Source organism: Rattus norvegicus, chromosome 10, assembly GCF_036323735.1.
Source record: "Rattus norvegicus strain BN/NHsdMcwi chromosome 10, GRCr8, whole genome shotgun sequence".
Lineage (NCBI taxonomy): Eukaryota > Metazoa > Chordata > Mammalia > Rodentia > Muridae > Rattus > Rattus norvegicus.
In genome coordinates this window covers 93,282,501-93,292,128 of record NC_086028.1, presented here as the reverse complement: position 1 = coordinate 93,292,128, position 9,628 = coordinate 93,282,501, and the positions used below count along the sequence as shown (strand labels likewise).

At 43.8% G+C, this 9,628-nt stretch overlaps 1 long non-coding RNA gene across 1 annotated transcript in view; it reads right to left on the bottom strand.

The window, feature by feature from the left end:
* Positions 1–7,781: 7,781 nt before the first annotated feature.
* Positions 7,782–9,628, bottom strand: part of LOC108352151 (uncharacterized) — a 20,860-nt gene continuing 19,013 nt past the window's right edge. The window contains exons 2-4 of the long non-coding RNA XR_001840307.3: positions 9,481–9,628; positions 8,351–8,470; positions 7,782–8,035 (exon numbers count right to left, since the gene is read on the bottom strand). The exon at positions 9,481–9,628 is cut by the window's right edge and continues 368 nt beyond it. This is a non-coding gene — a long non-coding RNA (uncharacterized LOC108352151). The remainder of the gene's footprint in view (positions 8,036–8,350; positions 8,471–9,480) is intronic.

The following is a 9,628-nucleotide window of genomic DNA, read 5'->3' as shown; positions in this document are numbered from 1 at the left end:
CATTGTGGGTGGTGCCATCCCTGGGCTGGTGGTCCTAAGTTCTATAAGAAAGCAGGCTGAGCAAGCCGGGTGAGGGGGTAAGCCAGTAATTGGCACTCCTCCATGGCTTCTGCATCAGTTCCTGCCTCCAACTTCCTGCTCTGTTTGAGTTCCTGTCCTGACTTCCTTAAATGATGGACAGCAATAGAGAATTATAAACCAAATAAATACCCCCTTGTCACCCCACAACTTGTTTTTTAATCATGGTGTTTCATCAGAGCAATAGTGACCCTAACTAAGACAGCATTTAACCATGATCAAATAACAATTTCTAATCCTATAAATAGGCTAAAACGGAAGCCGGATGACTGTGTCAATAAGAATACTTTGAGTCTAGTAACAAATCAATTAGCAGTGAGACCTAGAGGATTTATCTGGGATGTATAAAAAGTCAGAAACAACAGGCTGCCTAGAATCCAGTACAGACAGCAAAGGGTGGCTTCTTAGGGAGAGAGGAGAAAATAGGTTACTTTTTATTTGTCTGCTCCTCTGAATAGGCTTTTAAGGTCACTTATGTCTCAAGGTCTACAGCAGACGTTCCAATTGAAAGTCCTTCTTTCCAAGGTTTAACTTGGGAGTGATGAGCCACCTGACAGAGATGCTGAGGCTTTCCAAAGAGAAAGCCACCATTGGCCCTGAGGGCCCTTCCTGTAAGTTGGAAACAGGTTTTCCTGTTTGTCAGATAGATTTGATAACATGGTGGAACTTATAGGATTGAGAGACAAACGGGCTTAGAGATTGGGCTCCATTATCTAGGAACAGATGTAAATACAGAAAAAAAAAATATGTCCTTGAGATACCTCAAAGGAGTTTGGGCCAAGATCTCTAAATGAAGAACTGCACAAACTCTAAGGAGGATTACTGCAGTATTGCTACCTAGGAGAGACAAGTTTCCAGGCAACGTTCTCTCTCTCTCTCTCTCTCTCTCTCTCTCTCTCTCTCTCTCTCTCTCTCTCCCCCTGTGTGTGTGGTGTCTGTCTCTCTTTCTCTCTCCCCGTGTGTGGTGTGTGTGTGTGTGTTGTCTGTCTCTCTGTGTGTCTGTCTATCTGTCTCTCTCTCTCTCTCTTCCTGTGTGAGTGTGTTCATGTGCATGTCTGTGTAGTGTGTGTGTGTGTGTGTGTATGTGTGTGTGTGTGTGTACTGTATACCTGAGTATGCTATTGTGTACATAGGTGGGCATACCAGTGTATGCATGTGTAGAAGCTACAGGTCTATGCTGGGTGCCTTAGTCTTTGATTGGCTGATCAGTGGGTCTCTGGGATCCTCTTGTCCCTGCCTCCCAGTATGGGAACTACAAGACTACATTACCATCTTTGGCTTTTTATGTGGGTGTTGGGGATCCAAACTCAAGCCCTCACACCTATACAATAAATACTTAGGCATCTCTCCAGCCATGTGGTAGAGTTTTTCAATGGATAATTTGGGGGTCGATTAGTTCGTTCTGCCTTTCCAGAGGATTGAGGTCTACAAGAGACATGAAGATAATATCCCAGAGACTTAGCAAGAGAATGAGTGGCCTGGGAAATTAAAGAAAGACCATTATCACTTGCAGTGATCTCAGGAGGACAAATTAAAAAATAATTTTAATGGTCCGCATTGAGATAGTATTAGGTGACTGGCAGGGATTTAAAAGTCTATAACAGAGGAATTCACTGACTAGGCATTGAGTCTCACTCCAGATTTAGGCCAGAGGAAATATTGTTTATGGTTAGAAAAAGCATGAGATGCCTTTAATCTGACCGTGGTCACTGTGGTTGTGATCTGCTCTATCTGACATATCAGGAGTCCATACTGGGAGGGGGTTAATGGAGAGACTTACAAAGAGAGAATTGTGTTCTCTTTAGAAGAGGTGATTGTGGACAGACTTTGTAGAGGGTGAAGATGATTTGGACCCCCATTTTGTCTATAGGTCTCTGCTTGGTAAAAAGAAAGGACATTCAGGCAAGCATCACCAGACACAGATAGATGAATAAGAAAATTTCCAAGACTAAGAAAATATCTCAGTCAGTAAAACATTTGTCATGTGTGATGGTTTGAATGAGTAATGTCCCCTGTACGCTCATATGTTGAATACTTGGTGTCCAGTTGGAGGTGCTGGTTAAGAAAGTTCTAGAACCTTGAGGAGGTGGTGTGTTATTAAAGGAAGTATGTCAGTGGAGGCTTTGAGAGTTTGCCCCACTTCCTGTCCTCCTTCCTGTGTGCTGATGAAATGTGATCTCTCTGCTTCCTGACTCCCAGGTTGACCTTGTCTAGTTCCTGCCACCATGACTTCCCTACAGGATGGACTCTGTCTTTTTGGGACTGTAAGCTAAAATAAATCCCTTTCTTTCTTAAGTTGCTTTTGGTCATGGTATTTTGTCAAAACACCTTGCAAGAATGAAAACCTGAGTTTGATCCCCAGTACTCACTAAAAAAACAAAAACAAACAAACAAATGAACAAAAACTGGTTGTGGCAATACGCACTTACAACCCCAGCTCTGGAGAAGTGGAAACAGGAGGATGCCTGACTTACAGGGTCAGCGAGAAACTCTGAAAAGGTTATAAATTTTCTCTCATGGGTTGGTCTGGTGCTACGTATACAAATGCTAAATTCTGTACCCAAGATCTGCTTGCCCCTAGTCAAGAGAACTGTCAGATATACCTGTCTTTGTTGTGTAGACCTCCCTCCCCAATTTAAAGTCAATTGGTTAATAAAAGGCTAGAGCCTGTAATTGGGCAGTAGAGAGAGGAAGGAGGGATTGAGGATCAAGTGAGGGGTCTTAGGAAAGATCAAGAGAGGAGAAAGGGGACTGAGAGAGAAGAAGGACACTGGAAGAGGAGATGGACCATGAGTTTGTAGTGGCCAGGAGTCAATCCTTTGAATAGACTGACGAAGCAAAAAGGCAGCCAGGATGAGACTCAAACAGCAAGTAACAATGGACACGTGGCTGGGATATTAAAATAGCTTGAAACCTGCCCAACCTAGGCTTGCTTACAGCTTGTAAATAAAATACCAGGATTTCATGTCTTTTATACAGGCAAGCTAGAAATACATACTAGTTTATAATTTTCAATGAATAGCATAAAGGTGAAGCAAAATGTTTTGGTCATAGAATTCCACTGATGCCCATCACAAGAACCAGAGGCCAATTGTCTGGGACATACGGTGGTGACAGAGTAAGAGGCCCCAGTGACAAGAAACTTTTACACTAGAAGATTTGCTCAAGGCTATTCCTTGACAATGATATCCCTTGGTGATGACGGTCAAGTTGGGGGTTAGGGGGAGGCAACCAAGAGCCTGATGATTCCAAGGACAAAATTGAGGGCTCCAATCCAGGGCATCCTCAGTTCAGTAAGTCCTCTAGTGTCCTGTCTTGCCACACTGAAGGCAAGGAGTCTTAGAAGGATGCTCAATACTAGACAATCTCTCTTCCATTGACCTGACTTCCAACACTCTGCTTCCTATAAGGAAGATTACAGAGGGAGATCTTAAGAACTCTGTAAGACCAGAAGAAGTTCCATATGTCTTTGTCCCCTACCACCACCACCAACTCTCTGCTTCAGCCTCCTCTTGTCCTCTCTGTTCCTCCCCTAGGTCCTAGTTATATAAAGCAGAATTTTCCATATGGCTACACTTAGTGGACTATCAATGGGACACTCATATCCCAATGACAACTTTGATAGTTTTCTTCTGATGTCAGCAGCAACTGAGTAAGTGGTCTGTCCCAGAGAGGGATTTTTGCCTACAAAGTGGGAGGAATCAGTGTGTATTTTCACGTGTCCTCCTCATGATACCCTAAGAAAGAAATAAAGTTATCATTAGGTCACTGGTCAATGGTTCTTCTCTATTGGACTTTTCTCTCTAACATCTGATTTATCTTGTCTGATTACACTGGGGAGTCTAATTTGTCTGGACCATGAATGGTACATCTCAGAAGAGAATCAGCAGGGATTAAAGGGGGACTTACGAGAGAGACCAGTGGATGACTGGCATGTCCTTCTTTTGCTTAGGAGCTGGAAATTGGATGTAACATGGATTGGCCATTCCAAAGTTGCCTTGGTCAGTGAGCATTGGCCAACAAGAGCCAAGTTCCACACGATCACCAGGGATCGTGACTTTGTCATGTCTTTCCTGATTTGCATTGCATTAGAAGGCAGGGATCAAGATTCTCCCTTTTATACACAATAAAGATACCACTGCTTCTTTCTGATATAGCATGGATTTCCTTCCTGTAAGCATGTGGACAGATCAAGAGGAAACCCAAACACAAGTATCCACATGTGTCAGCAGCAACTGTGTGAAGGTTTGAAATCTGTTGGTTGAAGAGGCTTGCAGGATGCAACTAACATATTATGCAAAATAGGTGCCTCAAAAAAAAAAAGCCTGCCCTTTAAGGTCTGGTATTGCCTATAAATCTGATATATGTTGTCTTGACTGTATCACATGGTAATAGAGACATTTGGAACACATTACCTGAGTATAACTGTCTCTTTATGAAGAAAGAATAAACAAAACAGGTTAGGATGGATGTAGAAGGAAACAAAAGTTCTTCTAGCAGAGCAAGAGTTGGTGACCTGAATCATGTAGTCCTGGGAATAAGTAAGGGAGATCCCCTAAGACCAGGCTCAGAAGTACGAACATCAAGAGGAATGACAAGTGAAAAAGAGCAAAGAACTTTATGATCTCAGTTCATGAGAGGGGAGTCCAGGCCTGACCACGACGGAAATGAAGGAAATCTACCCCAGAACACTTTCATGGGGTGTGGGTGGGCTATGGTCAGAAAGCCATGTGTCAATCAACACCTTAGGTAAGCTTTGTTCTGTATCTAAAGTCTCTGAGACAGAGACAGACAGCTTCCCCTGAGGAACAGTTGATTGACAGGTCTATTTGGATGAACTCAAGGAAGTAATGGTATATCTTTGTTTGACACCAGAAGGCCTCCAGCTACACGGTTATCTTGAGAGCTTTGAGGCAGTTTAATGTGTAATGTTTCTACCCAGGACAAAGATACAACTCAGATGCCGTGCTTTTGAGCAGAAACCAAAGCCCTGCGGCTTCAGTTCCTGTATCTACAACTGCAGATAATCCGTGAGGATCCACCCAGAGATCTCCAAGTCTGTCAACATCCAAATATCTAACTAGTTACCTAACAGTACCAAAAGTAGGTTAATGAGAAAATAATGAAGGTTTGTTAACGTGTATTTTACACACACACACACACACACACACACACACACACACACACACACACGCACACACTCCACCCAGGGGTTGGATAGTCTGAGCTGTGGGTTATTGTGTTGCCAGTTGCTGTTGACGCCATTGTTGTTCTGTGTGAGGGGATTGTGCATAGGGAAGAAGATCCCTGAAACTAGGGTTACAGGTGATTGCGAGCCTTCTGATCTGGGTGCTGGGTGCTCTGTAAGAATGGTATGCACTTTTACCCCCTTAGCTATCTATTTCCAGAACCTCCAAGAGGTGGTTTTGAAGTTCACATTTAGATGGTATATTCAGGAAAGAACGTTGTTTGTTGTTGTTGCTGCTGTTACTATTATTATTTTTCCCCTCCTCCTTCTCTTCCTCCTTTGCTTTAAACAGAGTCTCATGTAGCCTTGGATAGTGTGAAACTTGCTAGATAGACCAGACTGACCTCACACTTGTGATCTTTCTTCCTCTGCCTCCCGTGTGCTGGGATCATGGGTGTGAACCACCACCACCACATCTGGAAGAACATCATTAGAGAAACGAGGAGACGAAGGGAAGTGCAGTTGAGTCTGTAGGCAGAACCCTTGGGGGAAGGGAGGAAGATGCATAGGAGACACAAGGCTTACATGAAGCGAAGTTCCCAGAAATAGCAAAACGTGTCTACATTTAAGATTCTTCAAGGCTGATGGACTGGTTAGAACCGCTTATTCTGATGAGTTTGAATGTTTCAGGTCCAAAGGCAAAATTACATTGTGTTATCTTTAGCCCTCATGATAGACATTTTTGCCTATTTCAATATCTGACCTAACATCCCTCTAATCTAGCTTCCACCAACACAGCAGCTAAGAATGTCTTCCGATAGCTCCTGGAACCTGCGATAGCATGTCACGGTAAACCGCCTACCCCCTCTCCAGGCCTGCGTGTTTGCTAGATGCACTGATGCACGGTTGTCTTTGTTCAGTGTCTGAGAAAGTTCATCTAACTACTTCCACAGTGCAGTGTGCGACTGAGGCAGCCGGCGTCCTTGTTCCTGGCCTGTGGGGTACTTGTATTTAGCTCAGAATAAACCATATTTTAGTCCCTTTAGGAAAGAGCTGGTTTTCACCAACTGAAAGGAAAGTCTGCTAATACGATGTCCTCTGGTGTTGATGAAGGTCCCAGGCTGTCTGCCATGGTTCTTCTTCAACCCTTCTGGTAAATGGGATGTCTTTGTAAATCTATGTCCCACATTCAGGCAAATAGAGTAGGGGAAGAAATGGAGGGGAGAGAGTCTGGAGATCTCTTGTACGTGCTTCTTAGTGGCTCTCTGATCCTTCATACACTGAGGCATTGTGCATAGCCTCCCACATCCTGTAAGTTACGAATATAGACCACAATTCCCTGCGTCGTGGGATCGCAAACAGGATAGCGTTATTTATATTCAATCATGTTCTCATTTTTAATAATGTAGCCTTGATGTATTTTGAAGATTTTTAAGATATTTTATTGTGTAAATGTTTACCAGAGAGTGAGTGAGAGAGAGAGAGAGAGAGAGAGAGAGAGAGAGAGAGAGAGAGAGAGCAGTGCCCACAGAGACCAGAAGAGGGTTATTGGAGGCTACCTCAGAGCTGGAGTTGCAGATGGTTTTGTGCTGCCACATAGATGCTTGGATCCCTGAAGGAGCAATAAACACTCTTAACTGCCAAGCCACCATTCTAGCCCCTCCAATTTTTTTTTAAACTTAATGAACTGTGAACATTTTTGTGGCGTTCTCTTGTATTAGTTACATGTGCTCTATAGTACCATTATAATTGGTGAACAATCCCCTATGGATGGACATTTACATTATTTTCATATTTAATGATCTTAGATAATATGGTGAACATGTTCATAGAGATATCTTGAGATGAAACTCTGACTCTCTTTGTGGGATAAATTATTTTGCTTTGTTTTGTTTTGTTTTGTTTTGTTTTGTTTTTGAGAAAGGACTACACTATGCAGCCTTAGCTGGCCCGGAACTCACTGTGTAGACCAGGCTGGCCTGAAACTCAGAACTCACAGAGATCTGTCTGCCTCTCCCTCCCAACTGCTGAAATCAAAGGTGAGCACCACCATGCCCAGCAAAGTCAGTTGTTTTTAAATGGCAACGCTAGATTAAAGAGAAGCTTCTATTTAGCGCGATGGGGTATGCTGGGAATCTCAACACTCAGCTGACCGAGGTAAGTGGGTTACAAATTTAGAGCCAGCAAGTATATAGTATACAGCGAGAGGCTCTGTGAAGTAAGTCAGTAGCGGTCTCCGCTCAGTTACGATTGTTCACACAGTGAGTGCCGTGGCTACTGCTGTTGCTACTGCATGAAATGCAAGTGTTTGTGCTAGAAGCCCTGATTGCTTTATCCCTTCTCAGATTGCTCAACCACTTCACTGTGGAGATTTTGTTAGCTCGGTTTCTGTCTCCACAGATTTTTAAGAAGGCACTGCCCATCGCAGTACTTCCGGAAATAAATGACTCCCTGGGAAGGCTCAGAGATGTACGAATGGGAAACATCCAAAGAAACAGAGAATATCACCCAGTTATCCCTTCATTTACTTATTTAATAAACATTTTTTTCCAGTATCAAAGGGCTGGAGAGATGGCTCGGCCCTAAGAGGCTAGGCTCACAACCAAAAATTATCAAGGATCCAATCGCACAGGCTCTCCCTTAGACTCCAGAGTAGGCAGGGATAGGTCCCCTGCCTGCTTCCGAGTGCAGAGTCTGGTGGAAGTCTTGAACTCCATCTCTGACTCTTTCAAAAGCATTGAATCACACATCACACACCACGGAGACACCCTGAGAAAATGAAGATAAATGGAGTCAGTATCGTAAACAAGTTCGTAGGAGGAAGAAGTCTACACACAGCCGGGATGTGGAAGGGAACGTTTCAGGGAACACAGAAAACCAAAGCAAATGAGCTTGAGTGCTGGAGAGAGGAGCGAGGGAGTGGGGCTAGAGGAGAGTGAACTCTGACTCCCAGGAGGAATGGGAATGACCGGAAATAAACTGGGACCTAAAGGATTCAATGAAATGGGCCACAGATAGCAGAGATGAGGCACCCCTGCTGCCGCTGCCTCTTGTTCTGAATGGCAGACATCATTAATCAATCACCTCATGCAGGAGCTGGGTCCTTTTCAGCCCAGTGCTCCAGGCAGCCATGGCGGCGGAGCAATCAGAGTCTGCATACACGATGAACCCAATCTGCCATTTCAGGAATAGTCATCGTCTCTCCTGAGGACAACAGATAAAAATATGCCGCTGGCACCAGGTAAGATGAATTACAGAGTGCAAAGAATAACTGTTCTGGCGCGGGACTTTCTGAGGTTTGGGCTTTTGTTTCTTCACTTATCAATTGCAGGATATTCAATCTGGTACAAGCTATTTGGTCTCTCTTCTCCTCTGTGTATAGGCCTTTTTAAAAAGTAGGGGGGAAATTACTAAGAGAGTTGAATATATAAAACTCAATTTTATTAGTTTTGGTCAGTGACCATACCCAAAATTCCGGACAGAAGCAATGTAACAGGGGAAATACTGGGTTTGGGTATGGCTTCACAGAGTTCAGCCTTGCTCCATAAACTTGGGCAGAACATCATGGTGACAGGAGCGGGTGGAAGGAGAGGTGGTTCACTCCATGGCTGGAAGAAGATTTTAAAACAACAGGACACAGCCTGAGAGGCCTCCTTCTTGCAGCTAGGCTCTACCTCCCAAGTTTCTCCAAACCTCTCAAAAAAAAAAAAAAAAAAAAAAAAAAAGGCTACCAGCTGGAAGACCAAGGGTTCAAAACACACATCTGTGAGGGGCACTTCAAATTCAAACTGGAAAAGTTCCCTATGCCTGTTTACTTCAGTACGTGTAATGTCTTTAACATAACATTTTGTTAATTCTTTTATAATTTTATACAGCCCCAGGATATGTTTTGATCATACTCATTTCCTCATTCCCCCTCCCAATTGTTTCCTCTCAGATCTATTTTCTCTTCCCTAGCCCCACACACACCTCATGTTTTCTTCCTTTCTCTTTTCCTTTCTTTTAATTTATAGGAGATTATGTAGAAGCAGATGTCCTGGCCCTCTGGCTCCTACAATCTTTCTGTCCTCTCTTCCATCATGTGTAGGGGCAATGTTGTGAATGCATTCACTGGGGATGGGCACCCCACATTCAGTCGATCTCTGCATTTGGACCAGCCGTAGTTTTCTGTAACGATCTGCTGCAAAAAGAAGCGGGGTAAGAGTCATGCTTACCTGTGGGTATGGGGACCAGCAGTTATCTCGCAGTTCCGAATCACACTGGTTTAGGAAGGCAGCCAAAGTAGGTTCTCCTCTAGGTTTCACGCCATCACCAGTCATGGGTAGTGAGCTAAGTTTAAAGTGCCAGGCATCTATGCCCTCC